General features: G+C 40.1%; 1 protein-coding gene across 6 annotated transcripts in view; it reads right to left on the bottom strand.

Moving 5' to 3' along the window:
* Positions 1-21450, bottom strand: part of LOC122555982 (eukaryotic translation initiation factor 4 gamma 1-like) — a 137854-nt gene extending 116404 nt beyond the window's left edge. For 3 of the 6 annotated variants that reach the window (XM_087993546.1, XM_087993543.1, XM_087993548.1), the window contains exons 1-2: positions 21229-21366; positions 6754-6900 (exon numbers count right to left, since the gene is read on the bottom strand). The gene's annotated coding sequence lies outside the window, so the exon portion shown is untranslated. Of the gene's footprint in view, positions 1-6753; positions 6901-21228; positions 21372-21432 lie in introns of those variants that run through there. The other 3 variants (XM_087993547.1, XM_087993544.1, XM_087993545.1) reach the window with 2 other exon arrangements.
* Positions 21451-22062: the final 612 nt, after the last annotated feature.

The raw sequence follows: 22062 nt of genomic DNA, 5'->3' as shown, positions 1-22062 counted from the left end.
GTAATCGATTAATGTGATTTAAACACAATCTTCCTTGATCATACATCCCACTCACACAAAGACAGACAGGATAAAATATTTTTAAAAATGACGTGTGGCAACCGGCCAGCTCAATAACCGTTTCGATGAGGAGTACCAAACCCATTTGAAATCCTTGAATGATGTTACAATGTGAAATTGTATCTTGTTTGAATTCCAAAGTCACCAATCAATGCAAACAGCTTCCAGCATGCTACAAGGAATATCCACTTGTTTCTTATAAACTAGGATTTTCTTCTCGGAACATTCAATAACAGAATATAAAACTAAGAGAATAAATCTCAAACATCGCTTGCCGGCCAGCAATGTCTGAGCACACAGCCTTCTTCCCAAAATCAAAACCCAGTTCAACCTATGGTTTCTCTTTCTTTCTCAACTGTAGTTAGCTGACCAAAACAACATTTAACCAGCTACCAATGCTTCACCATAACAATCTTGATGCCAAACGTCTGCAAAGTTCCTAGAACAATTATCTTGTAATTATCTTTCCTGCTAGTTCCTGCAAATAAGCAGTTTGTTTGCTCTCTCCTTTCCAAAGGAAGTTGCTGCTGAAACTTCAACTCTTAACTTCTGTTCTCTACTTCAAACCAAAAATTGAAAATTAAAAAGGAAAACAGTGGTGGTCTCAACACCCAGATACCATACCAGGGTTCCTTAACATTTTAAGATTAAGGATAACCATTGGCAGGGGGAAAATATATCACTTTATTTTAGAATAAACCATACATGGCATTCATCGTATTCTAGCCATATACATATACTCAACAAAAAAAATTACGTAAGCAATTTAGCAAAAACGTTTAGGAATTATGAATAGTAACTTTGGGGTGGGGAGAATTTTTTTTTGGAAAGAAGCCACGTAATAAAGTTATTTTTCTGATGTTTTAACATAAAACAGAGGTACACAGCTTTAATGTCCACATTATCACATGAAGATGAGGAAATAAGGTGGATAAAGTGCCAATGGGATAACATTCAAGAGACAGTGACCACTGTATTGTAAGGTTAGGATATTGGGGGGAAGAATGACAATGGTCAACTAAGAAAAATTAATGCAGTAAAAACAGAGCTGGGCTCGTTAGACTGGAATGAAAGGTTAGCAGAAAAATCTCAACATGCTACCGAAGAGATGATTCAGGTACATTCATAACAGAAAAAAGGTAGGTCAAACAAATGCAAAGTTCCCTGACAAAGATGATAGAAATTAAGTAAAAGAAAACAATGTGCTCATGAGAGAGGCCATGTTGAAAATACAATTGAAAACAGAGTACAAACAGAGGGGAGGTGAAAAAGCATATTAGAGAAGAAAAGTGAAATTTTGCTAATAGGCCAAAATGGGGCTTTATTCATAGAAACATTCGGCATGGCTGACATATTAAATGAATACCCTACCTGTCTTTATTAAAAAAAGGAGATTCTGACCGGTCCTTGGTGACAAAAGAGGAAAGTGTCACTAGAAGGTTTCAAACTTGATGAGGAAGAAATGTTAGATGGACTATTGGTAGTTAAGATTGACAAGCCACCAGCACTGGATGAGATACATTCAATGACCATCTCCAAAAAAAAAATGGAATTCTAATCGTCTCCCCTTAGCATTCAACAGCATTACCATTGCTGAGTGCCCCAGCGATATCCTTGGGGCCTTTAAAGTCCAGAGAAACAAAAATGTATTAAATACACAAATACTGTTGTAGGAAATTGTGCAACATGCAACTGCCTTTCCAACACAAAGCCGCCTATTATATACATAGTACAAGCCAGAGACAGAATATTCTCCACGTGCCAAAATGCATGCAACCCCAACACTCGAGTTCAACATCATCCAGGATAAAGCAGCCTGATTGATCATCTTGCGTATTCATATCTTCCTCCAGTGATGCACAGTATCAGTATGTGCCATTTACAATATTTATAGATTTTGAAAAAAAAGAGTATTTCTCTGCAGCAACGAGATAAGCCTCCTTTGACAGCACTTTACAAACCTGCAAACTCCATCTAGAAGAATACCACCTTTGAGTCACTGCCAACATTCCCTCAAACTACTTTTCTGCTGCAGAGTTCCAAGGTGCATACATGGCAGCAGCCTCCAGAAGCAGAAGCCAATACAATGGTACACTAAGCAACGTGCAAATACAAATTGTATGCTGATCATGCTGACTTTGAACTTTATTGCTATACCTACTATAACACTGTCTCAAACAATATCATGGGTGGTCTAAACATGGACTTTAACAATTCAAAAAAGGTAGGGAGCTGTCTTAAGTAGAGATGATAAATAATTTCTGCCAATTCCAATCAGATCGATTAATAAAAAGTTTAAAAATTGAGCATCAGCACTAAACCAAATTCCAAAAACAAAAATCCAAGTGAATGGCATTACACTTCCTCAGATTTTTCAGAAACAATTAAATTCCAGCCCACTCATCCCTGACTTGCATCAGCTGTCACACATCACATGCTGTTTAAATGGAGCATGAATCAGCACAAATGCCTTCCATTTCATTTTGACCACATTTCCTCTTAAAAGGGCTGTGTTCTATACTAATTTTATATCAGTCATCACCAAGAAAAATAGGTTTCCAGTCTTCAGAACATTCAAGTAATCCATTCTCTCCCTTGCTTCTGAAAATAAATGACAAAATGCATAATGACAGATACATTATGAGAAAGTTTTATGTAGATGCCATTGATAACTACAAAAAATCTTTGATAAAAAATAAATAAAACTTTGTATTTACACTGTCTGGTCACTTTGTTTAAAGATCCTATCAATTTGCATGGTGTAAGGGCCACTAAAGAAATAAAGACAGACTTACGTGTTTATGTTGTTGATCAAAAAAGAAATTAGTCAAGACTCCATATCAGGTCTTAAATAGTACACTAAAACTGCTTGTTAATTTTAAGGCATACCTCAGTTCAACATCTCTCTAAAAGCATGTATCCCCGAGATAATGCATTAAAGTGCCAACTTAAAATTGCATACGAAAAGGGGAGGTGATGGTCTAGTGTTATCATGCGACTTTTAAATCAAGAGACCCTGAATGTTCTGGGGACTCTAGTTTGAATCCTACCACGAAAGATGGTGGAATTTGAATTCAATAAATATCCAGATTTAGGAGTCTAATGCTGACCATAAAATCATTATCAGTTGTCAGAAAAACCCATTTGGCTCACTAATGTCCTCGATAAGGAAACTGCCGTCTTTACCTGGTCCAACTTACATGTAATCCCAGAACAACAGGAAATTTGTTGACATTTAAGTGCTCTTTACCCCACTTAAATCCAGTGCATCCTAAATCTACAATTCATATTAACTTGGATGAAGCTTCTATAATCTTGGTCATTGTGAAAATCAAAACTTTCAAAAGCCAAAGTTTTCAGAAGCTGTCTTACAATGAGGTATACAAATAAAAACATTTTATAAAATGTAAGGCTGCACATTTTAATTATTTAACATTAAATTTTTCCTTAAGCCATTTCAAAACATGCTTTTACTGAATCCAACAATCAATAGGAGTCTAAACTACACAGCATGGGGATAATAAGGACTCCAGATGCTGGATGTCAGAGTCAATAAAATGTGGAGCTGGAAGAGCAAAGGTCGGCAGATTTGGGGGGGGGGGGGGGGTAAGGAAGAGAGAGATTTTGAAACTAGTGAACTCTATCTTGAGGCCATTGGGCTGTAAGCTCTGGGGTGGCAAATAAGTGCTTTTCTTCCAATTTGCATGTGGCTTCATTTTGACTGTGGAGGCAGCCCAAGATGGATATGACACCAAGGGAGTGGGAGTGAGAAGGGGAGTTGAAATGGCTGGCAATTGGAAGGTGGCATTGATTGTAGCATATAGAGCTCAGATGCTCTGTGAACCAGTCCCCGGGTTTGAGCTTGGTCTCTCCATCGTAGAGACCATATTGGGTGCAACGGTTGCAATAGACCAGGTTAGAAGTGCAGGTAAATCTCTGACAGATTTGGAATGATTGTTTGGGGCTTTAGACAGAGGAGAGAGGGGAGATGTAGAGGCATTTCCTGCAGTTGCATGGAAAGTTGCTAGGTGTGGAGCAGAGGTTGGTGGGGAGTGTGGAACTGACGGTGGATTCGCAGAGTGAAAAGGTCCCTATGGAAGTCAGAGAGGAATGGTGAAGGAAATATTCTTTTTGGTGGTGGGGGTCTGACTGCAGGTGGGGAAAATGGCAGAGGATGACACATTGGATTTGTTGATTGGTGGGGTGAAATGTGAGGACTGGGGGACTCTGTTTTTTGTGGTTGGGGAGGGGGTTTGAGGGCTGAGGTGCAGGAAATGGAGAGGATGCAGTTGAGGACATTAGTAATCATGGGAGGGGGGAAATGATGATCAAGTAAGAGGACACAGCATAGTAGTTCTGTCTCAATGTTTCCAACAGCCCTTGAAAAGGTAACAGGTATTAATAATGGCAAACATTATAGGCAATTCATCTCTTATTCAAGGCCGATTGAGTGCTCAATCCACCCAGCAGGATGATACGCTTTCCAGATCACAAGTCCGTACAAACTTTTCCCCAAGCGTTTAATAAGGCCATAAACTAGAAATGGTTACAGACCACAAAAGATCTTAAAAGAAAAACACAACTAGTTGGGGAAGACAAGAGAGAGACTTAGTGAGCATATTTTGTGTAACATTCCCTCAAAAGCATTACTTCAGAAACCAGCTAATGAGTTGAATTGCGCACACATTTTTTAAGAAGTTTCCGGCTTTTTTAATGAGCTTCTACAATTAAATCACAGATGCAAAAACAACATTCTATTTTCAAACAAAGCAATCAACTGAGTTAGTAATCATTACTGCATATTAGATGCCCGCATTTGCAAGTCACTTTACCTCTGTAAACTTAGGTTTAAACCCAGTTGCAAGTTGCTAAGAAGCATTTTAGAACATTTACTCACTCAGCTGTCTGCAATCTCACCTTTAAATTACAATGTTTTATATTCAAGTCCATTCCATTTTTTTTTTAAATTAAGACAACTGCAGTACTGAAAGAGTGCAGCAGAGTCACTGGTACTTTCTGCAAGATGTTAAACAGGGGACATGTTGTCCCCATAGGTGGATGAAGAAAGGCCCATAGCAGCACAGAAGTTTGGAAAAAGGAGCAGGGGAACTATTCCCATTGTCCTGGTCAATATTTCCCCCTCAATCAGGATTTTAAAAATGTTGGTCTTGGCATTTGTCACATTTCTTACAAGAGATTTTAAAGCACTTTGGCACATTCTATAGTTTTCAAAGGTACTATATACATGCCAGTCATCCTTCCTACTCCCAATTCTTATTCCTAATTAATTCATAACTGAAGTATACAGTGCTAAAGCACAAATGTCATCAAAATTTTCTCAGATATATCTCCTAGTTTAACAGTACCATCATATCAGAGCAGGCATCATTCTGCATAACCAAATACAATTAATATCAGAGAGAATGCGTACAAATGGCTTCTCTGTACTTTGGAAATGGTATCTAGTGGCATGCAGTAGGCTGCTGTAACACTTAGCAATCATTAATAGTATCATAACCGTGTAGGGTTAGAAGAGGGTGGTTCATTGGACCTGGCTGAGGGCGACAAACAGCACTGCTGATAAAGGCAAGTAGTGGATCTCAAATAAGTGGGACAGTAATTACTGACGCACAATGACCAAATGAAAATGAGAACCAATTTTTAAAACCAGTCAAAAGGGAGGCAACCAACAAGTCAAGAGTTTCAGCAATGACCACAACCAGCTTGTGGAACACAATTCATTTAGGCAGAGATGAATGTGGATCAGTAGGATATTAAACGCTCTAAAAGACTGCTCCACCGTCCAACTCGATAATGGCTGTGTGCGTGATTTTCATGCACTCTCCATACTAATTGTTTTTTTTTAAATGTCTAGAAATCTACTGATCTCTATCCTGAACATATTTATGATGGACTCTCCACAATCCTGAATTAGAAAGTTCTAAAAGATTAACCACATGCAGGAGTTCCTCATTATTCCAGTCTTAAATAGCCTACCCTAATCTGAACTGAATTCCCTGTTTCTAGACACTCCAGCTTAGAGAAAAATCCTTCCAACATCTACAACATGAATCCATATCAAGAGTTTTGTATGTTTCAATGAAGTCCTTCTCATTCATCTAAATGTTACAGAATTCCATGCTGTAAAACTCTCTGATTTCTCAATCTCTCCTCATAATTCAACCATTACAGGGATCAGTCTGGTAAACTCTCTCTGGGAAGTATATTCTTCCTTCAGAAAGGAGATCAAAACTGTGCACAACACGCAACGTGATTTCATCAAGGCTTGATACCATTTCAACAAGACCTCTAAACCCCATTAAAATCCACTTGCAATAGCTGGACTGTCTTCATGCTGTTGCATCTAATTGGCAATTCAGTGAGTATAGCCAGGAGGTAGAAAGTAGTGTTCATAAATTATTTTATTACTTCATCTTAATGATGTGGGGAATATTTAAGATCAATCTCCTTCGTCACATGTCTCTAACACTGAAGTGAAGTGAATGTGTGATGGACATAATGTAACACAATGATGATCACAGTTAGAAAATTCTACCAGTCGCACTTACAGGCTAAACCAGTATTCCAGATAAAGCAGTGGGTGTTTTCACAGGGTTAAAGTCGTTAGCATGCATCAAATTTAATACATACAAAAACTACATTTAAGTGATCATCTTTGTCAAAAATACTTACATCTGATAATTCACTAATGGATCAGCTGCAAAGTTGGGCAATACGTGTTCCCTATAAAGCAGCAACCCCTCGTTAAATTGTTTCTACAAGCCAGCAGATTTTCCATTAGAAGTCATGAGGAATTAATCCGGAGCTGAGTAAATGTTCCTATCAAACAAATATCATTAACAGGATGCAATTAACTGGCATGGATTGGTTTGATTGACCACACATCAAATTAGCATCTGGCAAAAATATTGTATATCAGGAAATTCATTTTAAAACGTGCAATCTTATCTCTTGAAACCACAACAGAAATCCAACACTTAAAATATTGCATAATTTGCTAAAATTAAGGAATAGAAACAATCATACTACTGCAATTCTGCCAACTGGACATATGAAAAGTTAGGGTGGTGCTGGAAAAACGCAGCAGTTCAGGCAGCAGAGCAGCAGTAAAATCGACGTTTCGGGCAAAAGCCCTTATTCCTGATGAAGGGATTTTGCCCGAAACGTCGATTTTACTGCTCCTCAAATGCTTCCTGAACTGCTGTGTTTTTCCAGCATCACTCTACTCCAGAATCTGGTTCCCAGCATCTGCAGTCATTGTTTTTACCCATATTAAAAGTTAGGTACCATTATTGCCAACTAAGGTTATAAAAATTTGCATCCAAATCATGCCAAGTAAACTGTAATGTTCCAATTCACCTGCAGTCTTGACAGTTTCATAATTAGCACATGCTAGATACATGTGACTAATGAAATACCATTTATCACAAAATGACGACAGGACTTTCAGGAAGAAAAAAAAGCTTGTTAAGTACCAATAATCAGTCATTAACAGCTATCAGGACAAAATCAAAGTATGGGAATCCAGAACTGTAGCAACTTCACATATTCACTGCAGTAAGAATGCACACGCTGATATAATGCAAACTGGAAATACAAAAAAAATTAGTAAGTTGATACAACTATTGCAGGTTGTTTTGAATGTTATGTTTCAAAAAGTGAAGTAGTTTGCAGGAGTAACTGAAAATTCCTTAGAGGAACCAAAGGAATTAAATACACAACTCTTGCACTTGGTGATATTAAACTCAATTTACCAACTTAATCCAGTAAGGCGGCCAAGCACATAATGTGCTTTGTTTCAAAAGTTGATCAGAGAGCATTTATAATGCAAAATTATAACTTTTTTTGTTGTAACACCAGTTTGTTTAAACTACTCTTATGAAATATGGGCTTTGCTGACTGGGCCAGCAATTATTGCCCATCCAGAGCTGCTCTCAAAGTGATGTTGAACTCCCTCAGTGAGCTGCTGCAGTCCATTTAATGTAGCTGGACGCACATGCAATTAAAGGTGGCAGTTCCAGGATTTTGACTCAGTGACACTTTATGTATGGCAACATATTTCTATGTGAGAATACAGAATGACTTTGAAGGAAACTTGAATGTACCAGGTAGCTTTTGCTCTTGTCCTTCCACTTCATAGTGATCATGGGTTTGGAAGGTGCAATCTAAAAAGGAGCTTAAGTGAGTTTCTGCAGAGCATCTTGCAGATGGTACACATTTATGCTACATTACATCAGTGTTTGAAAGAGCAGACAGGCTCTGGGGAGTCAGGATGAAAGTTCATACTGACCTGCTCTCGTAGCCACTATATATGCCTAGTCCAGTTCAATTTCTGGTCAAAAGCAACCCCCAAGATGGTGGCTGTGAAGAATTCAGTAATGGTAATGCCATTAAATGTGAACAGATTCCAACAACCACAACTGTCTTCCTTTAGAAAGTTTTCCTCTTTACTCCCACTGACTAGTTTTGCTGGGCTCTTTGATGCCTAAGGACAGTAGTCTCATCTCACACCAGCAATTCAGCTCTTCTGCTAATGTTTGAACTAAGATTGTAATTAGGTCAGACTTTATCCATTGCGCACTTCTGGTTTGATTCTTTTTTCTTAGAAGTATCTAAGAACTTCAAGTGAATAATGGCTCAGTAGGTATCTATACAGCATCTCTACAACAGTTGTTTGAGAAGAAACTACATTAGAGATAGGAGGAACCTAGGTTAAAAAAAACAGTCCAGCTTTCAGGGGTAAGAATTCTTTTCTCCAGAAGCTACATGTGTATAATTTGAAGTTTTAGAAATACAAAACTCATACAGTTAATGCCAAAGGACTGAAAGCAATCCTCATTACATGAAAAACAATTAGCCATTGCCACATAAAGCAAGTGCAACAAGCTGTGACCAACTGAACTAAGAGGTCATTATCAGATAATTACTAAACAACTTTATTGCATCTCAATAAAAACTGAAAGAATGGTAGATGCTGCAAACTAGAAACAAAAACAAACTTGCTAGAAAAGCTGAGCAGTTCTGGTAACAAAGGTGAAGAGAAATCCAAATTAACGTTTCAGGTCCAGTGACTCTTCATTGTTGATCCAGCACCCTTCAAAATGGTAACAGTAAGATACAAACATGGGCATCCAGAATTTTCCATATCATGTTAAGAGACGACTTACTTCAGGTACTTTGCCACAACAGGTGATTGTATAATATAGAAATTTGAGTAATGTCAATCAATTAAGACACTTCAAAAATTGGGAACATTTCAAGAAAATTACATATTCTAATTATGATTAAATGAAATCGTTAACAGTAGGAACTACATCAAAATCTAATAAATTGAAATTTCATGCAAACATTGGCATCTATTTTAACCAGTGTAGAGATCAAATAGCAGAGTTTCAGAGGCAAGGTTTCAGAGTTTCATGGTCCAGTATAAATAGACAGGGTTTTTTCAAGGAAGACATAATTCCTCAAGCTGAAAATACACCAAGTTATACGGGACAAATGCTTGCATCATTCTAACCTGAAATTGGAAACAATTATTAATTAAATGCCCAGGGTTAACATGATCAATGCATTCCAGAACATATGGAGTATAATGACCGGTAATCACTGGCTACCAAAGTTGAGGGCATAAATCCACAGTCTGGCGAGATTCAATGGCACAGATCAGAAAAACTCTATCTGTTGTTTGCTGAACCAGACATCAAATGAACTTTTGAGGAGGGGAGTAGCAATGCAAAAAAAAATTACACCATATTGGAGGGTCTGCACAGAACAATGCAACAATTCTGCTTAACATATGTAAATCCTGACAGAAGCAAACACTAAATTAGCCAAGTTAAAGGACAATGCCCACTTCCATTTCTATTGAAGCTTGGCATCTTGAATTTTTGTTAATTATAGTCACTGACATCAACTCTAATGCACAACATTTTGACAGTGCAGTTTGATGTCAAGTCAGATGGTCACCAGGTTTTAAGCAATGAGGAATACTGAACTGAGAAGGATAACAATAAGTCTCAAGTGGACAATGGCTAGTGAAACAGATAGATAAATGGCAGTTTAAATTTAATGCAGAGAAGTGATTAGTTTGGTGGGAGGAACAAGAGTAGGCCTTTTAAAATAATGGTGCATTTCTAAAGGAGTTGCACTCTCTGATTTCTCTGCTCCGACATATGCAAACATCAGGGTGACAGCTCAAGAAAGCAAAGAACAACAAAGAACAGTACAGCACAGGATCAGGCCCTTAAGCCCACAAAGACTGCACCAATACTTGATGCCGTTCTAATCTCCCCGAGGTAACAGTGGCTGAAGGACCTGAACTTAAGGGAATTTATATTTGCCAGGAATTGGTGTTGGAGAGACTGTTAGGTCTGAAGATTGATAAGTCCCCAGGGCCTGATGGTCTACATCCCAGGGTACTGAAGGAGGTGGCTTGAGAAATCGTGGATGCGTTGGTGATTATTTTCCAGAGTTCGATAGATTCGGGATCAGTTCCTGCAGACTGGAGGGTGGCTAATGTTGTACCACTTTTTAAGAAAGGTGGCAGAGAGAAAGAAGGAAATTGGATGAAATTACGACACATCTGGATAGTAGTCACAGGATAGGTCAGAGTCAGCATGGATTTATGAAGGGGAAATCATGCTTGACTAATCTTCTGGAATTTTTTGAGGATGTAACTCTGAAGATGGACGAGGGAGATCCAGTAGATGTAGTGTACCTGGACTTTCAGAAAGCTTTTGATAAAGTCCCACATAGGAGGTTTGTGAGCAAAGTTAGGGCACATGGTATTGGGGGCAAAGTACTAACTTGGATTGAAAGTTGGTGAGCTGACAGGAAACAAAGAGTCGTGATAAACGGCTCCATTTCGGAATGGCAGGCAGTAACCAGTGGGGTACCGCAGGGATCAGTGCTGGGACCGCAGGTTTTTACAATAAATATTAATGATACAGAAGATGGTATTAGTAATAACATTAGCAAATTTGCCGATGATACGAAGCTGGGTGGCAGGGTGAAATGTGAGGAGGATGTTAGGAGATTACAGGGTGACCTGGACAGGTTAGGTGAGTGGTCAGATGCATGGCAGATGCAGTTTAATGTGGATAAATGTATGGTTATCCACTTTGGTGGCAAGAACAGGAAGGCAGATTACTACCTTAATGGAATCAATTTAGGTAAAGGGGCAGTTCTTGTGCACCAGTCAATGAAGGTAAGCATGCAGGTACAACAGGTAGTGAAGGCGGCTAATAGCATGCTAGCCTTCATAACAAGAGGGATTGAGTATAGAAGCAAAGAGGTTCTTCTGCAGCTGTACAGGGCCCCAATACCATGTGCCCTAACTTTGCTCACTAACCTCCTATGTGGGACTTTATCAAAAGATTTCTGAAAGTCCAGGTACACTACATCTACTGGATCTCCCTCTTCAGAGTTACATCCTCAAAAAATTCCAGAAGATTAGTCAAGCATGATTTCCCCTTCATAAATCCATGCTGACTCTGACCTATCCTGTGACTACTATCCAGATGTGTCGTAATTTCATCCAACTTCCTGCTTTCTCTCTGCCACCTTTCTTAAAAAGTGGTACAACATTAGCCATCCTCCAGTCTGCAGGAACTGATCCCGAATCTATCGAACTCTGGAAAATAATCAGCAACGCATCCACGATTTCTCAAGCCACCTCCTTCAGTACCACACCTGGTGAGACCACACCTGGTGAGACCACACCTGGAGTACTGTGTGCAGTTATGGTCTCCAAATTTGAGGAAAGACATTCTGGCTATTGAGGGAGTGCAGCATAGGTTCAGGAGGTCAATTCCTGGAATGGCAGGACTACCTTACGCTGAAAGACTGGAGCGACTAGGCTTGTATACCCTTGAGTTTAGAAGACTGAGAGGGGATCTGATGGAGACGTATAAGATTATGAAAGGATTGGACAGTCTGGAGACAGGAAACATGTTTCCACCGATGGGTGAGTGCCGAACCAGAGGACACAGCTTAAAAATACGGGGTAGACCATTTAGGACAGAGTTGAGGAGAAACTTCTTCACCCAGAGAGTGGTGGCTGTGTGGAATGCTCTGCCCCAGAGGACAGTGGAGGCCCAGTCTCTTTTAAGAGACTCATTTAAGAGATTCATTTAAGAAAGAGTTGGATAGAGCTCTCAAGGATAGTGGAATCAAGGGTTATGGAGATAAGAGCTGAAAATTTGTTGCTGGAAAAGCGCAGCAGGTCGGGCAGCATCCAGGGAACAGGAGAATCGACATTACGGGCATAAGCCCTTCTTCAGCTCTGATCTCCAGCATCTGCAGACCTCACTTTCTCCTCAAAGGTTATGGAGATAAGGCAGGAACAGGATACTGATTAAGGATGATCAGCCATGATCATATTGAATGTTGGTGCAGGCTTTAAGGGCAGAATTGTCTATAAAGTAAAAACCTTTTGCTTCTATAGTGTGCATTTCCCTCTGTTCCTGACCTATTATAAATCAGTCAAGATACTTCATAAACACTGCTACTTTACCTGCCTCCACCACCACCTCTGGTAGCACATTCCAGGCACTTACCACCCTAAACAAAAAACCTTGCTTCTCGCATCTCCTTTAAACTTTCCCTCTTTTAACTAAGCCTACATCCCCTAGTAGGAGAAAGTGAGGTCTGCAGATGCTGGAGATCTGAGCTGGAAATGTGTTGCTGGAAAAGCGCAGGTCAGGCAGCATCCAGGGAACAGGAGAATCGACGTTTTGGGCATAAGCCCTTCTTCAGGATTCCCGAAACGTCGATTCTCCTGTTCCCTGGATGCTGCCTGACCTGCTGCGCTTTTCCAGCAACACATTTCCAGCTACATCCCCTAGTAATTGACACTCCTATCCTGAGAAAGACTCCAACTATCCGTGCCTCAATTTTGCATACTTTTATCAAGTCACCCTTCATACTTCGATTTTCAAGTGAAAATAAACCAAAACTGTCCAATCTCTCCTCATATCTTGCAAACTTAACTGAATGTTTTTAAGGAAATGGCAAAAATGAGGACAGGATGGTAGGTATTATCAATATGGACTTTAGCAAGGCCTTTTACAAGATCCCTCATGGCAGGCTGATTCCTTTACCAGACAATATCCCGGTAAACCATTTCAGTACCTTCTCCAAAGCCTTCACACCACTCTGGGAGTGTAGTGACCAGAAATGTACACAATATTCTAAATGTGGCCCAACTAAAGTTCTATTCAGCTGCAACATAACTTGCTAATTTTTAATACTCTATGGCCAGGCCAATGAAGGCAAGGACAATATATGCCTTCTTGACCATCTTATTCACTTATGTTGCCCTTTTCAGGGAACTGTGGACCTAGACACCTCTGTATGTTGATGCAATTAAGGGTTCTGGCATTTATTATACACACTTCCCTTCTGAATGAGATCTTCCAAAATACATCATCTCACATTTATCCAGAAGAAGCTCCAACTACTATTCTTCCATCGAAGTCTCCAGCCTATCTACATCCTGCTGTATTCTCTGACTATCCTTCTCACTATCAGCAGCTGCCCCATCTTTGTGCCATCTGCAAACTTGTTAAGGCCACCTATGTTCTCCTCCAAACCATATTGGGGTCCCAGCACTGATTCACAGAACACATCATAGAACACCAGTAGTCCAGTCAGAATAACACCCTTCCACCACTACTGTCTTCTACATCCAGAACCTCAACCTGAGCTTCAAATTTTCTCAAAACTCATAACTACTGTCTTCTGTGACTAAGCCAGTTCTGTATCCATCTTACCAGCTCAGTGCAGGCCCTATGTGACTTCCTTTTTTTTTTAAGAAAGGAATCAGCCTGCCATGAGGGATCTTGTAAAAGGCCTTGCTAAAGTCCATATTGACAATACCTACCATCCTGTTCTCATTTTTGCCGTTTTCTTAAAAACATTCAGTTAAGTTTGCAAGATATAAACTTCTCCACACAAAACATACTGCCTATCACTAATAAGTCCATATTTTTCCAAATGTGCACTGATACCTCAATTTTCTTAAGGAATTTTGTTACCACTAAAGCAAGGTTCACTGGATTGTAATGTCAGGGATTATCCCCATTGCACTTCAGAAACAAAGGAACAGTATTGGCTCTTCTCCAGTCATCCTCTGACTGGAAGTTACAAAGATTTTGTACAAGGCCCCAACAGTTTCGTACCTGCCTCCCTCAGCATTCTGGGATAAATCACATCAGGTTCTAGGGACTTATTTGCCTTAATGCTTCTTAAAACACTCAATGCCCCTTTTTTATACTGACATGCCCCAGAATATCAACACACCCCTCCTGACACTCAGCATCCACCACATCCTTCCCTTTTGTAAACATCAATGCAAATTAAAGGATGTCATCCACTTTCTGTATCAACACAAATTCCCTCCTTTGACCTTCCCTAAGCTACCCACTTGCTCTGTGTGTGTGTATAAAATGCTTTGGATTTTCTTTCAGCACTTAACACTACTGTGCAATTCTGGGTTTACTAAACAGGGCACAGAGTACAAAAGCAAGCAAGTTCTGAAAACCGTATCTACAGTATTGATTGAGCCTTAAAAAAGGACTGTGGCCAATTCTCAATAAAACACATGAGAAGGTTGCAAAGGCATGAGGATCCAAAAACATTTGAGAATGATTCCTAAAATAAGCGATTTTTGTTGCATAAGTTAGATTTGAAAACTTTTTTTTTCCTTGAATAGGGGTGGTTAAGAGCAGGTAGGTGTCCAAAATTATAAAAAGGGGCTTGGAGAAAGAAATTATTCTATTGACAGCAGGAGAGAGAACTAGAGGACACTGAATTAAAGTAATAGGTTAAAAGAAATAACAGAAGGAAACATTTTTCATTGTATTCGATATTCCTACCATTGACAGTGTCTGCAAGTATGACGGAGACAGATTAGACCAAGGCTGTCAAAAAAGAATTGGATAATTGCCTTGAGACAGAGTTTTTAAAGGGCTTTGGGGATTAAATGATTTGTTCAGGGAAAGAGCAGGTACACAAATGAGTGAGGTGGGGAGAAAAGAGAAGGATTCTGAGTTTTATTTGTAAAGTTTTGAATAAGGCTCAACTAGAGCCACTAGATGGAGCACTATATCTGGAAGAAAACGACAGGGTCAAGTCTACCCAAAAGAAATGCACATCTTGTTGGCAAATCTCAGTCATTTGCAGAGCTGTAAGATTTGCAACTAAAATCATCCCAGTTGAATCAACCCTTCATAGAGGAACAGATTTAGAAGAGAAAAAGAAAATGCCAAATAATAACATTGTACAATTTCTCCACATTAATTCTCAAATTTGAACTCCTATCCAATCAGATCATTTTACATTTTTCTGCAAGCCACAAAATCCTTTAATTTGCACATTCACATGCCTTAGATACAAGCAGAAGTGCTTATGTAAATACCAAACAATTTACTCAAAAATATTCAAAGTTACTAAAATGAAAAGGATAAGTGCTGTAGAAACTTAGGTCTGACAGCACCTGTGAAGAGAAAAACGGAGTTAACTCTGCAAGTCCAATATGACTCTCTACATTGCCCCTGCAATAATACTTTGCAATCGTGAATAATGCTTTAGGACAGATGCCACATTCTTGGAGAAAGCGAACCAGGATGATAATTGAAATAACAAATTCAGTTATTTAGAGAGACTGTTGAAACCAGAACGATAAATTAAGACAAAAAGGTATTCAAAATTATAAAGGACTTCCTACCTGCTCCATTTCCTCTAGTTACAGACCCACAAATTTTAAATAATTGGCAAATGATAAAATTCTACTGGACAAGATCTAGAACACACGCTTCATAGTGAATTTGAAAAGAAATTCTAAGTTACCCCTATATTAGGACAGATGATCAAAAATGTTTTTTAGGCAATGTGTTAAAAGGAGAAATATTAGATGGATGGAGAAGTTCATGAAGGAAATTTCAGCACTTCAAATCTAGCCAACAGAAGACAACAGAGACACTATGATTAAAGTTGTGAATGCTTAACAGCCAGAACGTTATTAATTCATATCTCAAATGAATTGGGACTAGAGGAAATTGCAGAATTAGGGAAGAGGGAGGTCACGAAGGATTTGAAAAAAAAAATGTAAAAGCAGGTGCTGCTTGAATGGGAGGCAACATATATCAGCAAGTACAAGGATGATAGATGAACAGGATTTAAAGCACATTAAAAATAGAGGGAGACCAGATCAAGAGTATGTGAATAGTCAAATCTAGAAGAAACAGAGGCAAGGTTGAATATTTCAGCAGAAAATGGGCCGATGCAGAATAAAGCAACTGTAACAAGGCACAAGTCAGAAGAGAGATGCAATACTCTCCACTTGCCTGAGTGGGTGCTGCTCCACCAACGAAGAAGCTCAACACCATACAAGACAAAGCATTCTACTTGATTATCACCTTGAACATTCAACCCCCTCAATACTACAGACGGTAGTAGTAGTATGTGCCAGCAAAAGAATGCATGGAAGCAAATCCCTCAGGCCCCTCCGAGAGCAGTTACTAAATCTGCAACTTCAGCAGCTAGAAGGACAAGGATGACAGATGCCTGTAATCACCACCACTTTAATTTCTTCTCTAAGCTGCACACCATTGTGACTTGCAACCATATTTCCACTCCTTCACTGTTACCAGGTCAAATTCTGTAACTCCATTCCTAACAGCACTGTGGGCATTCCTTTCCTCAAATACTACTGCTACGGTTGAAGAAAGCTCACCAGTTCCTCCTCTAGGGCAATTAGGGAGAAAAATGCCAGTCAAACACCCACATTGCAGGTAGGAACAAAACAAAGTGGAAATAGGTAATTGTAATGTAGTCTCTGATGCGGTCAGAGGTTGATTTGAAGAGACTCAAAAGTTGCAAATAGCCTTATAAAGATGCTCAAGTAAAGGGTGGAAGTTAGTGAATAGGAAACAGTTTGAAGTCAGGTCCAAATCAAAGGTTGCAGTCTTCCCAATATTTAATTGGTGGAAATTTCTGCTCATTCAGGAAAAATAGTTGCCATATTCATACCAGCTCTCGGAGGGAGGCAACTGGTGGTGGTTTGACCTAAGTCACCATACCTCAGGCAAGGAGAGAGGTTGAACAGGATAATTCTTCAGGGTAACCTCATTATGGAAAACTGAATAAGCATTTGATAATTTTGCACGGTGGAAGAGGTAGAGATGGCACTGCAGTTGAGCTGGGTGCTGTCAGCACACATGAAAATCAACATCAGACCTTCAGATAATGTCTCCACAGGATACCATGCAGATGAGACATAGAAGGGGTCCCCAGGATAGATCTTTGGGACACCAGAGTTAACAGTACAAGAGTAGGAAGAAAAGCACTGCAAGCAGCATTATGGTTATGGTCAGACCATTAGAATGGAACCAGCCAAGACGGGACACACTCAATGGATGACAGTGGAGCTACACGAGGTAAAACTGCTGTGCTCTTCCAGCACCACTGATCCATAAAGTGGAGCTACACGACATGGTGAACTGTTGCAGACAGGTTGAGAAGAAAAAGAGGGATTACTTACCTATGTCACAATCACACAATTTCCTGTCTAGAGCAGAAAGCCATTTGCAGGATTAAACATCGAGATCCAGCAAAAACAGGCACTCATTTGGGAGGTGATACTGTGTTCACCGCTACTTAAAAGACTATGGATAAACATTGCATAGGAGCTTTCCAAAAGCAAATGGGAAATGCAATTGAAGAATGATAAATTGCAGGGTCTAGGGGACAAAACAGATGGTGTAGAATAATTGGACAGTCTTTAAGAAAACAGTTTACATAGGCTCTACAGATTGTGAAACTCAGAAAATCCAATCAAAGTTTAAATTAGATATGAATTGCTTGAGTGCCTGATGCAATTATGACTTTTTAATCATATAAAAGCTAGAAAGTAAGCATTCAAAATAAAAACACGATAAACTTTAAAGTTATGCCCAAATAAAAAATTATTTTTTTCAATGCAAGCAAAACAATTTAAAATTCAAGTTTTTAAGAAGCCAATTCAACCTAAACAATGGAGTTTAACTGAAGTGCCAAAAGAAACATTTCGCTTCCAACTTTATTTACTGAATCTGCTTACACAAAATATCCTCTTAAAGTTTATGCAATCTATACCCAGTCATTCCAATATAGAATTCATTACTATAATGGTTAAGATTAGAGTGGTGCTGGAAAAGCACAGGTCAGGCAGCATCCGAGCAGCAAGAAAATTGATGTCTTGAGCAGGAGCCCTTGATGAAGTCCTGATGAAGGGCTCCTGCTTGAAACGTTGATTTTCCTGCTCCTCAGATGTTGCTTGACCTGCTGAGTTTTTCCAGCACCGCTCTAATCTCGACTCTGGCCTCCAGCATCTGCAGTCCTCACTTTCGCCATTGCCATATTGGTTAAATCTGACAAATGCAGAGACTACAATTTCTAAATTTCAATTTGAGATTAAAAATCCATTTGAAAACTTTACCCAAGTTATGGATGATCATGTAGATCAATTAAAACATACTGTAAAGCCATCCAACTAATCAAGTTGTTGAGGAGCAAATTACTGCAGATGCTGGAATCTGAACTGAAAACAAAAAACATGCTGGAGATCAGTGGCTCATGTAACATCCATGGAGAGACAGAAAGCTAACGTTTTGAGTCTCGACCGCTCTTCATCAGATGTTGCCTGACCTGCTGTAATCAAGTTGTTAGCCAGGTGGCTCACTTCAAACTTGTTCCAACTTTCAGAAAAAAGGCAGATATCTGCAAACTAGACTAACGCAATTGCTAACAGCTATAATGTTTAAACAGCCCTTATTTCTTCTGCTTAAATATCTAATGCATCATTGAGAATTATCCAAGTCATCATATTTAAAATCTGGCATCAAGTTAAATGGGATGGAGTAGGAGACTTATGTACTTGAATTATTTCAAATGGAGAAGATTTGCACCAAATCCAAACAAAATATTAGACCACAAATCAATATAGACAAATTATTTTTCAAAATACAAAGACCATAATAAAAGCTAGCATCAACTACAGTTCAAATCAGATTCAATTCCATTGGCTGTTGCCACTTCCAAAATCTCTTCGAATACACACAACTAATATAAATTGAAAAGGGTGCCTGTAGCAATACTCTGATATCAATGTTAGCAAGTGGCATTTCTTCTACCGGACACACAATGTTCTCTCATGTACATAGTGCCTGACGATTATTAGGCCTTACAGTCTGTTACTGCAGTGCAGAGAGAAACGCACAAATTGTCATGAACACCAAAACCACACCCACTGCCAGGGAGCAGCACTGAGTCCATGTGAAATATGGCACATGAAATAAGTGAACATTGCGATCTTTCTACATGCATCAATATTTGTCACATACTCTCAAGTCATTTAATTTTTAATGTACGTAAAGTGTTTTACTTCTTGATATATTCAAATAACATTCATGCCAAATCAAATATGTCACAACATTCATTTCAAACTTTGTACACACTCAATCCAATGCTCATATCATATTGACTAAATGCCAACTCGTAAATTAAGATAACAGTTTTTTTTCACACTTGAATTCATATTTACACTTTAGCAGAGGCAGGGTAAAATCAGGCAAGAAATTACATGTATTTACATTGGAGCAGGAAGGCCAATTTCAAATATCTAGTAAAGTATTTGTCCTCATCATTCTGGGTGAAACTTTTGCATTAATTCACAACATAGAATTTCTTACGTACAACTGTATATTCAGTAATGATCTTTAGATGTTTCGCAAGCAGTAATCAGGAATTTCAGTCAATAAACTTGAAACACTGGTTTCCTCACTACGTGAGTTTTGAAATTAAGTTTAATCTCATGTATTCTCTCTTTATATATCTACAACACCGCCCTCTCTCCCTACCCTCCATCCCCCCAAAAATGAACACCTTTTCCTTGAAGGAATCTTTAAAGTAAACTGAAACTAGAATTGAACGAACACTTTCTAAGATATGCTATTCGTGGCGTTAACGTTATTAGCTTTAAAAGTTTAATAAATTTTCTCCAGCACATTCCAATTACGCTATCCTTCAAAATTGCTACTACTTATTAAACGCAGATCCCAAAAATGGTTAAAACTTTAATGTACTTCCGTTTTCAAAAAAAGAATCCGAGCCGTCTTTTTTTGAAAAAATGGTCACATGGTGATCTTTCCCCAGTGTTGTGAGAATATCTATATATAGTTAAAAGATTAAGGAAGAGTTTGCAGCAGAGGAGAGTGCGATGATGTTTGTGCAGTCAGAGCCGGCAGCACACAACCGTGTGGGGAGGTGACAGTGACTCACTCACTCGCGCTGTGCCTCTGAGACCAACCACCGGCCGCACATGGTTCCTCTTTTACCGGCTTTTTCCCTCCTCCCCCTCCAGCACAAACGTGTCATTTCAGACTCAGGCTACAAATGCGCTGACACCCTACACACGCGCGGCTGAAATATTAATACCAGTATGTCTAACACAGTTAAGAGTCAAAGCTCGGCCGGTCTCTTTCCCCACCCCACCACCCCCAGGACACCCAGAGCCGGGGCGGGGGTTACATTCCACCCCCAGGGCAGCCGCGCAGATTTCCATATGGTCTGGGGCCTCCGACAAACAGGTTAAAACCCACGTTTTGCTTTTGGCGTGTCCCTCACTTCCCCCCCACCCCATGGAAAAAAAACTTCAACGTGACATGAGACTCTTGAGGGAGGGGGAAGGCTGGGGCCTCCTCTCCCCGGGCTGCAGAGGGAGAGAGGGGCGGCTCAGGCCTGCTCTCTCTCTCTCTCTTCTCAGAAGCCGGGGCAAAAGAGCGGGGGAGGGGAAGAGAGAAAAAGAGAGGGGCTGGGGCTTGGCTGCAACCTCAGCCCGGGTTTGAGGGAGGAAGGAGAGGCTCCGGCCTTCACCCCCCACCCACCACCACCACCCCCCAACCCAACCGGGTGGCGCCGGCCGCGGGCTCGAAAGCCACTCGATATTCCCAGAAATCGGGACGTGGAGGTGATGGGGAGGATTATGCCGAGACCGCTCTTGCCCCCCGGCCCCAGTTAGCGTGAGGGAGCTCTCCCTCACCTCCCACCCCCAGCTCCCTGCAGCCCTAGCCCTGGGTGTCAGCAGAAACACGTCAGGCCACCCCTTACCCGGGAAGGACTGGGCTCCTCCTCAAGGTGTTAAGTGTTTTTTTTTCCTTCCTCCCTTCTTCTGTCCTGCGAATCAGAAAAATAAAAGAGTCAGGCCAGAGCACAGAGGGCAGGGCAGCCACCAGGCCGGTCAGCAGTGAGTGCTTGCAGTCTCCATGCCGAGGATGGAGACGGATAATAAAAAGCGGCCCAGTAATGGCGTACCTTCGTCCTCAGTCCGCACAGCCGGACGATCGGCTACTTTCGGAGATTTCCGCCTCTAGGGTTCCGGAAAGGACACGTGACACCGCCGGGGAGAGGGCAGCAGCGCTTCACTCCTAAATCACAAGCACTTGGGTTTAATATTGTTGCAACAGCATATCCTCTCCCACAGCACCGGAGCATGCACGTACGACAAGCCCGGTGTTTCTTTGCATTCTCCCGCCCCGAAATTTAACGCAATTTTGCATCCAGCAAATTATTCCAGTTTCTTCGACAAATATCCCGAACTATACTTAATGCCCTATGAATTACTTGGAGTGTAGACCCCAAAAAAACCAAAGAGCAATTGCGTTATGTAAAATTCGTCTGCTTCTTACATATATGTAAAGCAGCATGAAGAGCTAACTCGCAACTAATCCTGTAGAAGGTGGGGGGCACTCAGTTGAATATCCCAATGCTATCCAGGAATTTGCTCACAGTTGAATCTCTGAACCCACAGACTCAGACGAGGCTCAAATAAGCTGATACAGACAAGTGTTAGCATAAATTTCTGTAATATCTCAAAGACACACTATCAAAAATACAATTGCTAATATACATTCTGTTACAAACATAAACAATCTGTTTGTAGTT

This window comes from Chiloscyllium plagiosum, unplaced genomic scaffold (assembly GCF_037043375.1).
Source record: "Chiloscyllium plagiosum isolate Xiang-an unplaced genomic scaffold, Cpla_swu_hap1 HiC_scaffold_13, whole genome shotgun sequence".
In the NCBI taxonomy this organism is placed as follows: Eukaryota; Metazoa; Chordata; class Chondrichthyes; order Orectolobiformes; family Hemiscylliidae; genus Chiloscyllium; species Chiloscyllium plagiosum.
This window is presented reverse-complemented; position numbering and strand designations above follow the sequence as displayed.